Source organism: Myotis brandtii, unplaced genomic scaffold (genome assembly GCF_000412655.1).
Source record: "Myotis brandtii unplaced genomic scaffold, ASM41265v1 scaffold1734, whole genome shotgun sequence".
NCBI lineage: Eukaryota > Metazoa > Chordata > Mammalia > Chiroptera > Vespertilionidae > Myotis > Myotis brandtii.
The window spans coordinates 14,540-28,734 of record NW_005356405.1 but is presented as its reverse complement, the minus strand read 5'-3'; the positions used below and the strand labels follow the sequence as shown (position 1 = coordinate 28,734).

Here is a 14,195-nt window from a genome sequence, read left to right as displayed (position 1 = left end):
TTTTCCTGGCATCATCACACACTTATTTTTCTTAGCTTTCTTAACCTAAGGATATTGAGAGAATAATGTCCCACTATCATTGAATTAATAAACATTCTCTGAGGAAACAGGGTCTCTGAATATGCAATGACTTTGGTTCAGCTAAGTTTTCTAAGCAGTCTGCATTAAAGTCTCTATTCCATTATTCAGAATGCACTATGAAGAAGGAAACAGAAATCTAAGAGACAGGACCAGGGTTTACATCTCAAGTTCACTAGCATTTAAGTGTATAACCTTGGATCAGTACTGTATTTTCAGCTGATCATCTATAAAATGATAAAAATTATACCTAATCTATAAATACAAAAATGTAATATGCAAATGAGGTCAGGACTCCGTAATGGTCATGACCACCTCAGGAGGAGGGACCAGGTGCGGCCCCGAGCCTAAGAGAACAACACACAAGCACGGCCTGGAGCCTGAGAGATCAACCCAGAGGGGTGCCTGCTCCGAGCCTCCACAGCACGGCTGGGGGCAGGCCCCCAGGAGACACACACACACACACACACACACACACACACACACGCGCGCGCACACGCACACACACACACACACACACACACACACGTGCACAGATGGTAATCATTTTAATGCATAAAGTTCAAATGATCTTTGCCCTCTCACCAAAATTCTTGGTTCAAGATGTACAGGGTAAGATCGATACATCCAATTTCAAGAGCCCAACATCCATCTATATTTCCTCCCACTCATTTCTTCCTCTTTTTTTTAATCGATTTTAGACAGAGAGGGAGAGAGCGGTCGATTTGCTGTTCCATTTATTTATGCATTCATTGGTTGATTCTTGTATGTGCCCTGACCAGGAATTGAACCCGCCAACTTGGCGTATCCAGATGATACTCCAACTGATCTACCTGGCCAGGGCCCTCCCACTCATTTCTGATTCCTACCTCATTCCCCTGGCTTAGAATAAAATTCTTGCCTTAATAATAGTTCTGCAGTAGATATTTACTTGATTGCTCTCCAGATAGTTTTCTGAAGGCTTACAAATATTTCTTCTTCCTCCCCTCAACTTTCCATCATACACTTTTCTCTTCTGCTCTTAGTATCCTATCAAATAAAAGGGTAATATGCAAATTAACCATCACTCCATCACAAAAGATGGTGGTGCCCAGTCCTCTCAGCCCTGCCGGAGTCTCCCAGTCCCAGGGGGGCAGCCGCTGAGAGTGGGCAGTGTGAGTGGAGATGAGGCAAGCATTCCACCCCGGCCGAGGAGGGCCTCTGGGCAGCGGGCACGGAGTGGCCGGGGGATGGGGGGACGATGAGGCAAACGTTCCACCCCAGCCACGGAGGGGCCTCTGGGCCGCAGAGAGCCTCTGGGCAGTGGGCGCGGAGCAGCCAGGCCCCGCAGAGAGCTACTGGCACACGGATTCGTGCGCAGGGCTACTAGTTGGTCTATATTTGGTTTTCATGTATTTGCGGTTTCAAGTAGAAAGATAGTTGGAAGAGAATGGGCTTCATATTCAGTTTAAATTTGAATTCTATCCCTTCTAATTAGTAGTGTGCTACTTGAGTCAAGTTTTCTAACCCCTCAGTCCTCAGTTGCTTCATCTATACATAGGGTTATTTCCCACGATACAGTTTTGGGACAATGGTTCAATGACTGATGTTTATAAAGTACAGCCCAGGTTTAGGCCCACAGTAAATGCTTAATTGATGGTGTTTCTCTTTCTTCTTCTCTTCTCCTCTCCCACAAGTTGTGTCCACACCAGACCTACATTGCTAGAATCTCCACTACTCCATCCCTTCCACTGTACTTATACACTTACTTACAACTCACCTTATGTTACACATAAAATACCTGCCCATTTCACAAAATAAAGATGTTTTAATGTTATCATGGTAGTTCTCAAGTTTCTTGACAGTCTTTGATGAATTATCAAGTACAGAAGTTTAAAAAGCATTGATTTAGTTTCATTTTCTACCTTTTTACTGTGCTAACACTAACCCCTTAGAAATTTTCCAATCTCTATCAGTAGAATGCATTCTTATCCAACAACCTTATCCACCAATTGTCTTTCTTTTTTAAAAAAATATATTTTATTGATTTTTTACAGAAAGGAATGGAGAGGTCAGTAGGACATCCCCTGAGGGCTCCCAGACTGTGAGAGAGGGCAGGCTGGGCTAAGGGACCCCCCACTCCCCAGTGCACGAATTTCATGCACCAGGCCTCTAGTTTCATTATAAAGATTAAGTAAAATTATTAATGTGAAATGCAAAGCTTAGGGCCCACCGAGCAAATGGTAGATGCTCAAGAGATATTTTATTATTTCCTTTCCCCACTTTTGCACATGTGCATCCCAGTATTATTGATAAGGAAGGAAAAACATTTCTTAAAACTCCTTTTCTGTTTATATGCACAGTGAGTACTTCAAGACCAAGGAAGAACAAAACATTCCACCTTGACTGAAATGCTGTAGAGGGGTAAGTCCGTAATTGGATCTCAAATGTAAATCCCTGAGCTTAGATAACAATGGCAGCACAAAATCCTGATGCTCTGTGACTGCTGACATTAGGAAGGGTGAGAAAGCACCCTCAACCCCTCTAGTCTGTGTGACACAGCAAAAAGCTAGAGACCACAGCAAAACATGAGTCTCAGCAGGAACTACCCCCTGTAGGCCTTCGCTTGCCCAGGGCCTAGAATCACATTACATGTGACTCCACTGGACAAATGCCCAGCAAGCACTGAAGATAATTCCATTTGGTGAGGGCTTTTCTGAAACAAGAACAAGTCCAAGAAGAAAACTCTTGAGATTTTCTTTTAACTGAATGTAAAGGCATTCCATGGACACCCTTTAAGAATGGAAGCTCCAGTCTCTAAGACATCATCTGGGCCATGTTTGTCCATCAGTATCTCAACTCCGCTGATTGAAGAAGGGTGGGTTCATTTTAATGCAAAAGCAAATGAGGCCCTTTTCTATCAGACCCCTGATATTACAGTCATGGTTTCCACTTGATGTTATTTATGCTTTTGGCCACTGAACTCAGACAGAATAAGCAAGCTGCTCATTTTACAAGCCAGTGAACATGGCATAAACAGTTCTGATTTCAGGGCCTTAATGACTGTGAGGAATCTTGACTGATAACCGAGGGTAGGAAGAACTTCAGATACTAATCATCTCATCACCCCAGACCCATGTTGGTCTGCATTTGCAATGAAAATTTAAGCTACTGCTTCTAGACAAATGCCGATGCATTTTAAACATTTTCTAGATGGCTAATGTTACTAATATGCTATATAATGGAAACCTCAAATATAAAAAACATTACATCTATATTTTTGCTATCTGCATGTATATATATGCAAACTACCGACTAACAAGTTTTTTGAGATACCAGCTGTCTCTCAGCTGATTTTTTGCATTGAGTTGATAGAGTAATTTGAGTTAACGAGCTCCTTAACGAGCTCCTTAACGAGCTTCTTAACAAGCTCCTTAACGAGCTCGGTCTAGGAACAAATTAAACTCGTAAGTCAAGGCCCCACTGTATTTTCTTTGCTATCTGCATGTATATATATGCAAACTGTGAAGATCCAGCTACCAATCCCAAGTGAGGACGTCCTCTGAATGAGAGACAACACAGATCATAACCCTGCCAATCAGCAGGCACAGGAGCCCACAGACCTGGCCCACTGCATCCCACGTGCTCAGAGTGACTTGGAGGATGCCACACACAGGCACTAGTTAGCACAACGCTTTTCTCATAGAAAGGAAAGGGGACACAGGAAGATCAGTGTCTCCAGTGTGGCCAGGTCTCTCATGGAACTGCTCCCCCCTACAACCAACACAGGAGGTGAGACTGCACATACCCCTCTCCAAAGTGAATGAAGACCCATTCCTGTCCTTCCAGAACAAGTGCCATATGGGCACACATTTAAGCACATAAGGGAGTTCACTGCACAAGCAGAATGGAGGACAGGTCTGGCCTAATACAAAAGAAGAAGCTGGAACCAAGCTGCAGCTCAACACCCAGCATCCATATAAGGGAATGTTCCAGACCCAGGGCACTGTATATCCATACAATGGAATACTATTTGTCCAAGTAAAAAGTGACATACCACTCATGCTACCACAGACCTTGAAAACAATGTTCTAAGTGAAAGAAGCCAGACAAAGACCACATCTATATTAATAAAAGGCCTGTGGCCGTGACGCCATAATGCCGTCACGGCCAAACAAGCAGCAGCTCTCAAGGCAGGCGGGGCAGGCGCAAGCTACTAGCAGCAGAAAACCAATCGCAGCGAGGGTGGGGCGTGAGCTACCAGTGGTGTGGGCAGGGCGGCCAGCTGAGGCAAGCAGAAGTTACTACTCTTGCACGATTTTGTGTGCGCTGGGCCTCTAGTATTATATGATTCTATTTATAGTCAATATCCAGAATAGGCACGTTCATAGGCTTAGAAAGGTAGTGTTACTAGGCACTGGTGGGAGGAGACAATGGAGAATGATGGATGATGCATACATGTTTCTTCTGGGGGTGAGGAAAATGTTCTGGATTTAATGGTGATGGCTGCACATTTTTGTTAATACAAAACCCCACTGAATTGTATAGACTTTTAAGGGGTAAATTTTATAGTATGTGATTTATCTCATAAAATAGTTGTTACCTTAAATTTTTTTAGTGGTAGGAATGAAGTAATACTAACATTTATTGAGCATATACTATGTGCCAGTTACTATACTAATACATTCTTTACATTGATTGCCTCATTTAATTTGAAAATGACTACTTGAGACGGGTGCTTTTTTAATCCCCATTTTATAGTTTGAGGACCTGCATTTTTGAGAAATTAAGAAACTTTCCCAGGGCCAATCAGCTGGCAAATAGCAGCGCCAGGGTTCCAACTCTGGTCCTCTGAGTCTGGAATCTACACTCTTCACACCACGCAGCATCTCCAGGAGTAGACCCCTGGGAAAGCCTGAAGCACAGTGGGTGATGACTTCTGTGTGTCTGTGTGTTCCAGGGATGGTAGTAAACAGGAAGAATGCAGCTGCTAGTGTCCAGCTGCAGCTCCCTTTCCTCTGGGCTTAAAATAACTCTGACTAAAGAGGTTATCAGACAAGTCACCATTTTATAAAGTGCTAAGCTTTTCCTCAAACCCCTGGGGTTGGAGGTGGCGGCAGGGAATCAGGCCAGCAAGAATTATGAGACATTAGGACCATTCTAGGTAAACATATCTTAAAATCTAGAGAAGTCCAAGCCAAAATAGGTCAGCCCACTGACAGTAGTTTTGTGTTTTATATTGTGAAATATTTTGAGGATTCTTTGCTTTGTAAACAAGTCAAAAATAAAATGGCATGTAAAAATTTCTCAGAAAACATTTTTGACAATCATAATAAATGTGTAATCCAGAAATTGAGAGGGGACTAAACTGCATTTTCATACATGGCATATATGAAGGAATAAGTAGGAACAATTACGGAAGGGAGGATATTCTGCATTAGGGACTTCGATGTATTAATATAAAAGTTTGACATAGAAAACAGAACAGACAACATGTAATTGTAATTCTAAATCATGTATAAACAGTTTAATGTTTCCAACATGCATTTTTGTTGAATATTATAAGCTTATTTTGGTGCTATACAAAAATCGCAGAGCTGCTTACTTTTCAATGGTTTATCTAGATATATTTGTATGCACCACTCCTCATTAAGTAGCTGTCAAAACTGGAGAAGGAAAAGTCTGCAGGTTGGCGGAGAGGAATGAATCAGTTGAGTCTTATGCTACTAATTTGGCAACAAGCCCTGAGTTGTTATTTGGCCAGTGAGTAATCAATCGTGTGTCAAGCAATCAACAATTTTCTGGGCATCTATTATTGCATCATTAAAAAAATCCAATTACTACACTTGGCAATAATTCTTTTGTCTGCTTCCAGCCCCTGCTACAAGTATAACTTGAATGTCTAGTGTCCCCTTGGGAGAGTCTTTGAGGGTGTTTTAATCTTCATCTAGTGGTAGTGAATAGGTCCACTATTTCCTGAAATTCAGGTGAATAACTTTGTAATCTTTAACATTTTCCTTATCATGTCTATAAAATATAGGTAGTGTACTAATTATACCTTGGAATGAATTCTGAATGTGTTTACAGGAAATATTTCCAGTTTTCTTACTCTTGTCATCATGCTTAAATATCTCTCCATCTGCTCCCAAATTTGTTTCTTTCTTTCTTTCATCAACCATATAGTCTAAGTTACTGCTCTACCACTTTGGCACAATCCAGATAAATAGTATCCTAAGCAATATTTCTTCTCCTGGCAGATATCCTGGAAAGTAATATAATTTGTTCTTTTTTCCCCCTAATTGATCTAATCTTACCAAATACCCTCATTATCAGCAATTGTTTATGAGCATATACTGTATGCAAAGAACTACATGGTGCTCATTCTTGGTAGAGTATCTGGTACTAGCACGTATTTTCCAGAGACGTATAATTGTGTTCCCTGGCTGAGTCTCCACTAAGTTAAAGGTAAGTCCTCCTCTTCCACAAATGAAGATCCCTGGGCTGTTACACATTTTCTTTGAAGGAGCAGATGACGCTCCTCTTTGCATATTGTGCTTCCTGGGATATCCCCAGAACCTAATGGGATTCCCATGCATCAAGCTGACATGGCCAGTTTAGTTGGTAGTTGTAGTTCTGTTGTGGCTTGTTTGCATCACCCTTTCACTTACCATCAGCATCATATCCATCTCTGCAAGTGAGGCCATAGCTGCTAGCAGTGTCCTGCCTCTTTCTACAACCCCTACACACATTGGGGAGAAGGACAGAAAGAAGCTTACTCTACTAATATAAATAAATTGGCTGATATCCAACCAACATTACCAGTACAAGATGGTACATCCTGATTTATTTCCCCTCAGATCTTGGTTGCTCCCTAAAACATTCTCTGGTAATTGAGGGCCAGCATTCATCCAGTGCCCCTCAGACTTGATAGAGAGTTTAATTCTAAATGTTGGTTATGATCTCTAATGTATTTCATCTTGTGTCTCACAGAAGATTTATCAGATTTCATAAAAATATAATCTCTATTAACCGATCCTAACAAAGAATAATGTCTGTTACACTTCCTGAAATTCTCTATTCATACAATAATTAAATCTATAGTTGCTTCCTTCAAAGAGTTTAGAGGTTAAAAGAAAGAAATCATACAGGGTGAGAATGGGTAGTTTGTCTGCAGAGCTGATTTTTTAAAATAAGCCTTCTAATTCAATATTGGGCATAAAAGTATTATAGGGACCACTGACTCAGTCATCAGTTTGAATACTTATTATGTATATCCTATTACTACAAAAGGAAATCTACCAGTAATCAGAATGCTTTCAGAGTATGAGAGCATCAAGTAATTTGTCTTTTATGAGATATAGAAATTTGTTTAAGTAGACATTGGTGTGTGAATGACTTCACTTCAAAGGCATCCTAATTGGAAAGGAAGAAGTAAAATTGTCACTATCTGTAGAGGTCTTACTATTATATGGAAAATTCTAAAGACTTTATCATAAAACTGTTAAAAATAAAAAAAAATCAGTATATATTACTGGCATAAAAACAAGACACATAGGCCAACGTAACAAACTATCGAGGCCAAAAATAATTCCATGCATGTACAGCCAATTAGTCTTGACAAGGGTGCCAAAAATATAAATAGGCAAAGGAGATGACAAGAATATTGGAATTACCAAATGAGAAATTAAAAACAGCTATGATCACAGAGAGATGAGATTCTAGGAATGAACCAAAAAGAAATGCTATAGGTCAAAAACTCTGTAACATAATAAAGAATGTGTTTATTGGGCTTACAAGTAGACTGAATATGGCTGAGGAAAGAATATCTAAGCTTGAGGTTATCTCAATAGAAACTTCCAAAATTGAAAAGCAAAGGGAAAAAAGAATGAAGAGAAAGAAAAAGAAAAAGAATAGAATATCCATGAACTGTGATTCATCTACAAAAGACATGACATACACCTAAATGGGAATACCTAAAGAAGAAATTAAGAAAAGATCAGAATATTTGAAAACATAATGATGAAGAACTTTCCCCAAGTATTTGCATATGTCAAACTAAAGATCCAGGAAGCTCAGAGAGTACATTGTAGTATAAATGCCAGAAAACCTACATGTAGATGTATAATTTTCAAAATACAGAAAATCAAAGAGCAGAAAAAAAAATCTGAAAGAAGGCAGGGATGAGGGCAGGAATCAAAACAAATCACCTAAAAAATAAACAAACAAACAAACAAATAAAAACACCTCACCTAAAGATAAGAACCACATCTGACTTCTATTGAGAAACCATACAAGCAAGGAGAAAGTAGAGTGCAATATTTAAAGTGTTGAAAGAAAAAATACCCACCAACATAGAATTTTTTTACCCTGCAAAGTTAACCATCAGAAGTGAAGAAGAATAAAGACTGCCAACAAACAAATATTGAGAGAATCTGTTACCAATAGACCTTCCTTGCAATAAATGTCAGAAGAAGTTCTTTAGAGAGAAGGAAAATGACATAGGCCAGAAACTTGGATCTACATAAATAAAGAGCATTGAAAAAGGACTGAGCGCAGTTGAGAAAATTGAGGCTCAGACAGGTTGCCCAGCTAATAAAACAATGCAGTCCAAAGTCAAATGCAATCGCTCTGGTTTGAAAAACTGCTTTCTTTTCACTATCTCAGACTGGTCCAAAGGAAGGAGTCTTAGGGCACAGCTATGCGTAGAAGACAAAAGAAAACGTCACTGTATAGAAGAATTTTCAACGGGTGTGATGTTATGGAGGCCAAGAAAAGATAAAGTTTCAAGATGGTTGAACTCGAAAATAGTGCTAGATACTGTCAAAAAGTAAAGAGAATGAGAGCTGAGAGAGGCCACTAGATTTGGCGACCAACTGTGGACTAGTAACTGTGGACAGCTGGGGAGTGGGGGGCGGTGTTGGTGAAGATAAAGGTGCCTTGAGCAGGTAGAAGACCTCATCATCTCCTGCCCTGAGATGGGACTGATACAGAAATTCCGGCCAGGACAATCCAGTTCAACCAGTATCTGATGGTCACGGCACATGGCTAATCAGCAAAGCAAAAGCCTTGTTCTCAAGCAACATACAACTTAATTGGGCATACCCATTTTGAATATGAAGATAACCAGAGAACACAGACTGCAGGGGAATAAACTAAGGCCTCTTCCCTTCCATTCCACTTCTGCCTTGGACCTGCCTCCTTTCCTCTGTGGCTGGACAGGTGAGGACAACAGAAATCCACCGCTGGATTCACCTCAAGCTTCGGTGCCCATTGCCAGAAGAGCATTCAGCTGCCACAGCGCCTGACATGTCAGCATTATCATCCGTTTCTTTGATTAAGAACTTAGGCAAAGGCTACCATTGACATCCCTTCATCTCCTCACTGAATTTCATAAGACTTTGCTACTACCTAAATGATGGGAGGAAAAAAGATCAGCCAAAATTTTTGAGATGATAGCATATTTTAATGCAGGAAAATATATCAGCATTTTTTGCTACTGAATATATCTATTTTATACATGGACTAGAGGCCCAATGCATGAAACTCGTGCAAGAGCAGGCCTTCACAGCTGTGGCGGCTGCCTGGATCCCTCCCTCGCAGCCGGGGCAGCTGCCTTGATCCTGTGGCTGCAGCCCCAGCTTTGTCTGAAAGGTCCTCTGGTCTAATTAGTGTATCACGCTTTTATTATTATAGATGAGTACTTTTTAACTCAAAAGTTTCAGGTAGTATTGAATAGTCCTGAGAAGAATATCTTTTTTGCTACTGAGTGTATTTTTAACATCTGTATAATTAGAAACTTTAAATTCAAATGTCTCCAGCAATAATAGAAAACTTCTATTATACAAATGGTAGTAGCAGCATGATAACACTGATGATTTACAATTCAAAAGAAAGAGAAGACGTCTATCTTCATAAAAGGAGATATAATAGAACTTCTAACCTCCATATAATTTCCCCCCAAAGACACATCAAATTAATAATTTGTATAATACTTCATTTGATTCCCTAAGGTTTTCTCAAGAGTGGAACAGTGCAAATTTCTCCACAAAGGAAAAGAACCATGCCATCAATGCTTTTATCTATAAATGTTTTGAATATGCATAATTACCCAGTGTCTTATAAACCTGCATTAACAGGGGACTAAGTATTCTATACTTAGGATCTAGAATACACATCGATGTTTCTCTCTGTCTTTCCCTCTCTCTTCCACTCTCCCTAAAAATCAATAGAAAAATATCCTGAGATGAGGGTTAACAAAACAACAACAAACACAAAAAATAAAAAGCATTGGGTACTGTAGGATCATTCTCTATAATCTACCAGTGAGGATGCCCAACTGGATGCTCCAAAATTGTTGGTAGGAATGCAAACTGGAAAACAGTTAGGAAGCTTCAAAGAAAGTTAAACACACATTTATCATATGTGCCAGGAAATCCACTTTCAGATATTTATTTATTTATTTAGAATACACTTTTCAAGAATTATTTATTTATTTATTTATTTATTTAGAATACACTTTTCAAGAATTATTCTTGTAGTATGAATCAATACCTCATTTCATTTTATGAGAAATTGACACTTATGGATACACTAAAATCCAAGTGTAAATGTGTATAGAAACTTTGTTCATAATCATCAGAAATTGGAAACCAACTAAACATCTCTTAACGGGTAAAAAATACTTTATTGTTAATCATAGGTTGTTTATAGATGATCTTTGTGTGATTGATAATGTTCCCTTATATTCCTATCTTGTTGAGAGTATTTATAATAAATGGGGATTAATTTTTCTATTGAAATGATCACACGGTTTTACTTCTCTAATATATTGATATGGCAAATTACATTGATTTTTCAACTGTTAAATGAAACTTTCATGTACATTTTAGGAAGATTAATTTATCAGGGTTATAAAGAATAGACGATAGGAAAGATGGACTAGGCTAGAGGGTGAGGATCATATTTGGAAGCGGTTTCAGCAATCTGGTCATTAGGTGATGAGGGTCTTTAACAGTGCCCAGACATGCTCACCTCATGCCCTCTACACTACTTCCTCACACTGTTTTCAACATAACTGCATTTGGTGACAAGGCATTGAAAATGCTACACATCCAGGCTTGCAAAGATTCTGTTATTATCTCAAAGGGTTTTCCCACCACAATTAAGAAGCTTGGCTTACAAAATCCCATGTTAAGTCAATTTCTGAAACTTAAAGTAACTTTTTTAACTGAGGACATTTTATTTTATTTTATTTTATTGAAAATGCCATTCTCCTTTAACTGAGGACATTTTAGCACCTTCATATATTAACGTTTGCTAATAAATGTATTTTTATGTCTGTGTGTAAAATATCTCAAGATGCAGGAGCTGCTCTTTTGTGCTCCTGGACACCTCCCATTCCACAGGAAATCAACTGCCTGAGACATTTTGTTTAGATAAACTAGTTTCATGTCAAGTATATTAATAATTAATTAGAAAAAAAATCCAAGTGTCTATTTAAAATGCAAAAATATGTAAAGGAGCAGACCTCAGAAGCTTAATCTTATGTTAGCAGAGTCTGTCAGGAATATTCAGATACTAACATTTTGAAACATATCATTATCAAAATTAAACATAAAAGTAATAGATATAGAGAAACATTAAATCATCACAATGATCTAACATATTTCTTGCTAATTTACTGTTCCTTAAATTAGATACTTCATCACTAAAATTCACAGCAATGCATAGGATTAATAAAATTGATAGGGTTACTACCGGGATATGCTTTTTTTATTTTATACTAGAGGCCCAATGCACAAAATTCATGCAAGGGCCTTGGCCCCGGCCCCCGCCAGCAGCCACAGCGGCCAGGGGCCTCTGCCACCTCTGCTGCAGCCCCTGCCTGCTGCAGCTTTGTCTGGAAGGACGTCCGGTCTAATTAGCATATTATGCTTTTATTATTATATATTACAAATATTAAATAAGTAACAATGGTATACATGTTTCACTCCATTACACTAAAACTATTAGTATGGAGAGAAGATAGAGGAAAATGTATCCTACATGGTTTTGCATAGAATGTTAAAATAGTAAAATTTATACTGAGCTTAAATAGTGTCACTGAAGATAAAACCACACTCTACATGTGGGATTATGTGTTCAATTTGGGCCCTTGTCAGGAACTAACTAAATCTTTCTTTCTTTCAAAAGACCATAATAAAATGTTTCTCTTTATCCATGTAATTCAGAGAGATCATAAGAAGGATAAAGCATGCCATAGAGACTTATATAATTCTTGGCATTATAAACTTTTTAAAAAGAACATTTTTCAGAGCATACTAGAAACCAGCAACGTTTCCCTAATGTGGAACTTAACTACTTTGAAGAAATGCCAAGGGACTAACATAAGGACGGATGGGGCTTTCCTTATGTACCAAGTCTCTCACAGCATCAATTTATAATAGAAGTATATCTGAAAGAAAGACTTCCATAAATGGTGATAGTTTTATGTTTCAAGGCATGGAGGGATATTTAAATACACACAAAAAAAATGGTAGATGAGCAAGAAGAGCTTGGAGGTATGATTCATTTACCATAAAATTCAACTCTTTAAAGTGTATAATTCAGTGCTTTTCTGTGTATTCATGCAACCATCACTACTACCTAATCCCAGAACATTTTCATCATCCCCAAAAGAAAGCCCATACTATTAGTCACTCCCATTTGCCCCTCCACCAGCCCCAGAAACCAGTAATCTTTCTGTTCCTTTCTGCCTCTGGATTTTCCTCTTCTTGATACTGCAAGTCAGTGGAATAGCACTGCATGTGGTTTTTTTGTCTTAGGTTTAATTTAGAATACACTTTTCAAGAATTATTCTTGTAGTATGAATCAATACCTCATTTCATTTTATGACTGGATATTATATAGTATGGTTATACTAGATTTTGTTTATTCATTCATCTGTTGAACATTTGAGTTGTTTTCATTTTGGGGGCTTATGAGTGAGCCTGCTATGGACATGCGTGCATTCATTTTTATACATGTTCTGTGTAAATATATGCTTTCAATTTTCTTGGGTATATACCGAAGTGTGGAATTTCTGGGACATGTGATTACTCTATATTTAAACCTGTGAGGAACTTGGAGACTGTTTTCCAAAGGAGTAGCACAATTTGCCATTCCAACTAGCAAAGGATGAGGGTTCCAATTTCTCTGTATCTTCTCCAAATGTGTTATTTTCTGTCTTTTTAGTTATAGCTATCCTAGTGGGAGTGAAGTTAGCATCTCAATGCAGTTGCAATTTGCTTTCCCCCAATGAAAAGTGATGTTGAGCATCTCCTCACATATTTTTTGACCATTTGTATATATTCCGTAGAGATATGGCTGTTTAAATCCTTTGCCTTTTTTTAACATGCGTTTCCTTCACTATATTACAAAATGCATTTCCTTTATTATATTACACAAGTGAAATACATAAGTATGATTTAAAAAAAAATAAAATCAACTTTCTGGTTGTAAATGAGGTGACAAGGAGATATTCTGCTAGCAAGCTGCAGTTCAATCACTGACCACATGATTTAACCAAAGCATCTAGTTTGGAAAGATAAACTAATAAAACCTCTTCATTTTTCTACTCATCATGTTAAAATTTGAGTGAACTCCAGCAAAACATTTTCTTTTCCTTTTCCATCTATGTCATTATCTTCTAAATACAATTTCACTAACCAAGGACTAGCTTCAGTCAAACCTATAATTTTTTTTCTTGATACCTACAAGAAAATGAGAGTATTTTATTATTTTTAGACAATAGTTACTCCTTTGCCCATTTTTAAATTGGGTTGTTTGTCATTTTGTTTTTTATTTATGACTGCTCTTCCTATATGCTGAACATTACCTTCATCACATATATGCTTTGCAAATATTTTCTCCCACTATGTCAACTGTCTTTACACTTCATTGATAGTATCCTTTAAAGCACAAAATATTTAATTTTGATAAAATCCAATGTATCCACTTTTTCTTCAGTTGCTTGTACTTCATTATTATCTAAGAATGCCTAACCTAACAAAGATAATGAAGATGTACACCTTTGCTTTCTTGCAAGAATATTATAGCTTTGACATGTACATTTAAACCTTCGATCCATTTCAAGCTAT

At 38.1% G+C, this 14,195-nt stretch overlaps 1 long non-coding RNA gene across 6 annotated transcripts in view; it reads right to left on the bottom strand.

Annotated features, from left to right (window-relative positions):
- LOC106725580 overlaps positions 1-13,186 on the bottom strand; it is a 45,378-nt gene extending 32,192 nt beyond the window's left edge. For 2 of the 6 annotated variants that reach the window (XR_001361467.1, XR_001361468.1), the window contains exons 1-2: positions 13,124-13,171; positions 6,726-6,796 (exon numbers count right to left, since the gene is read on the bottom strand). This is a non-coding gene — a long non-coding RNA (uncharacterized LOC106725580). Of the gene's footprint in view, positions 1-6,725; positions 6,797-9,309; positions 9,460-13,123 lie in introns of those variants that run through there. The other 4 variants (XR_001361469.1, XR_001361466.1, XR_001361464.1 and 1 more) reach the window with 4 other exon arrangements.
- Positions 13,187-14,195: the final 1,009 nt, after the last annotated feature.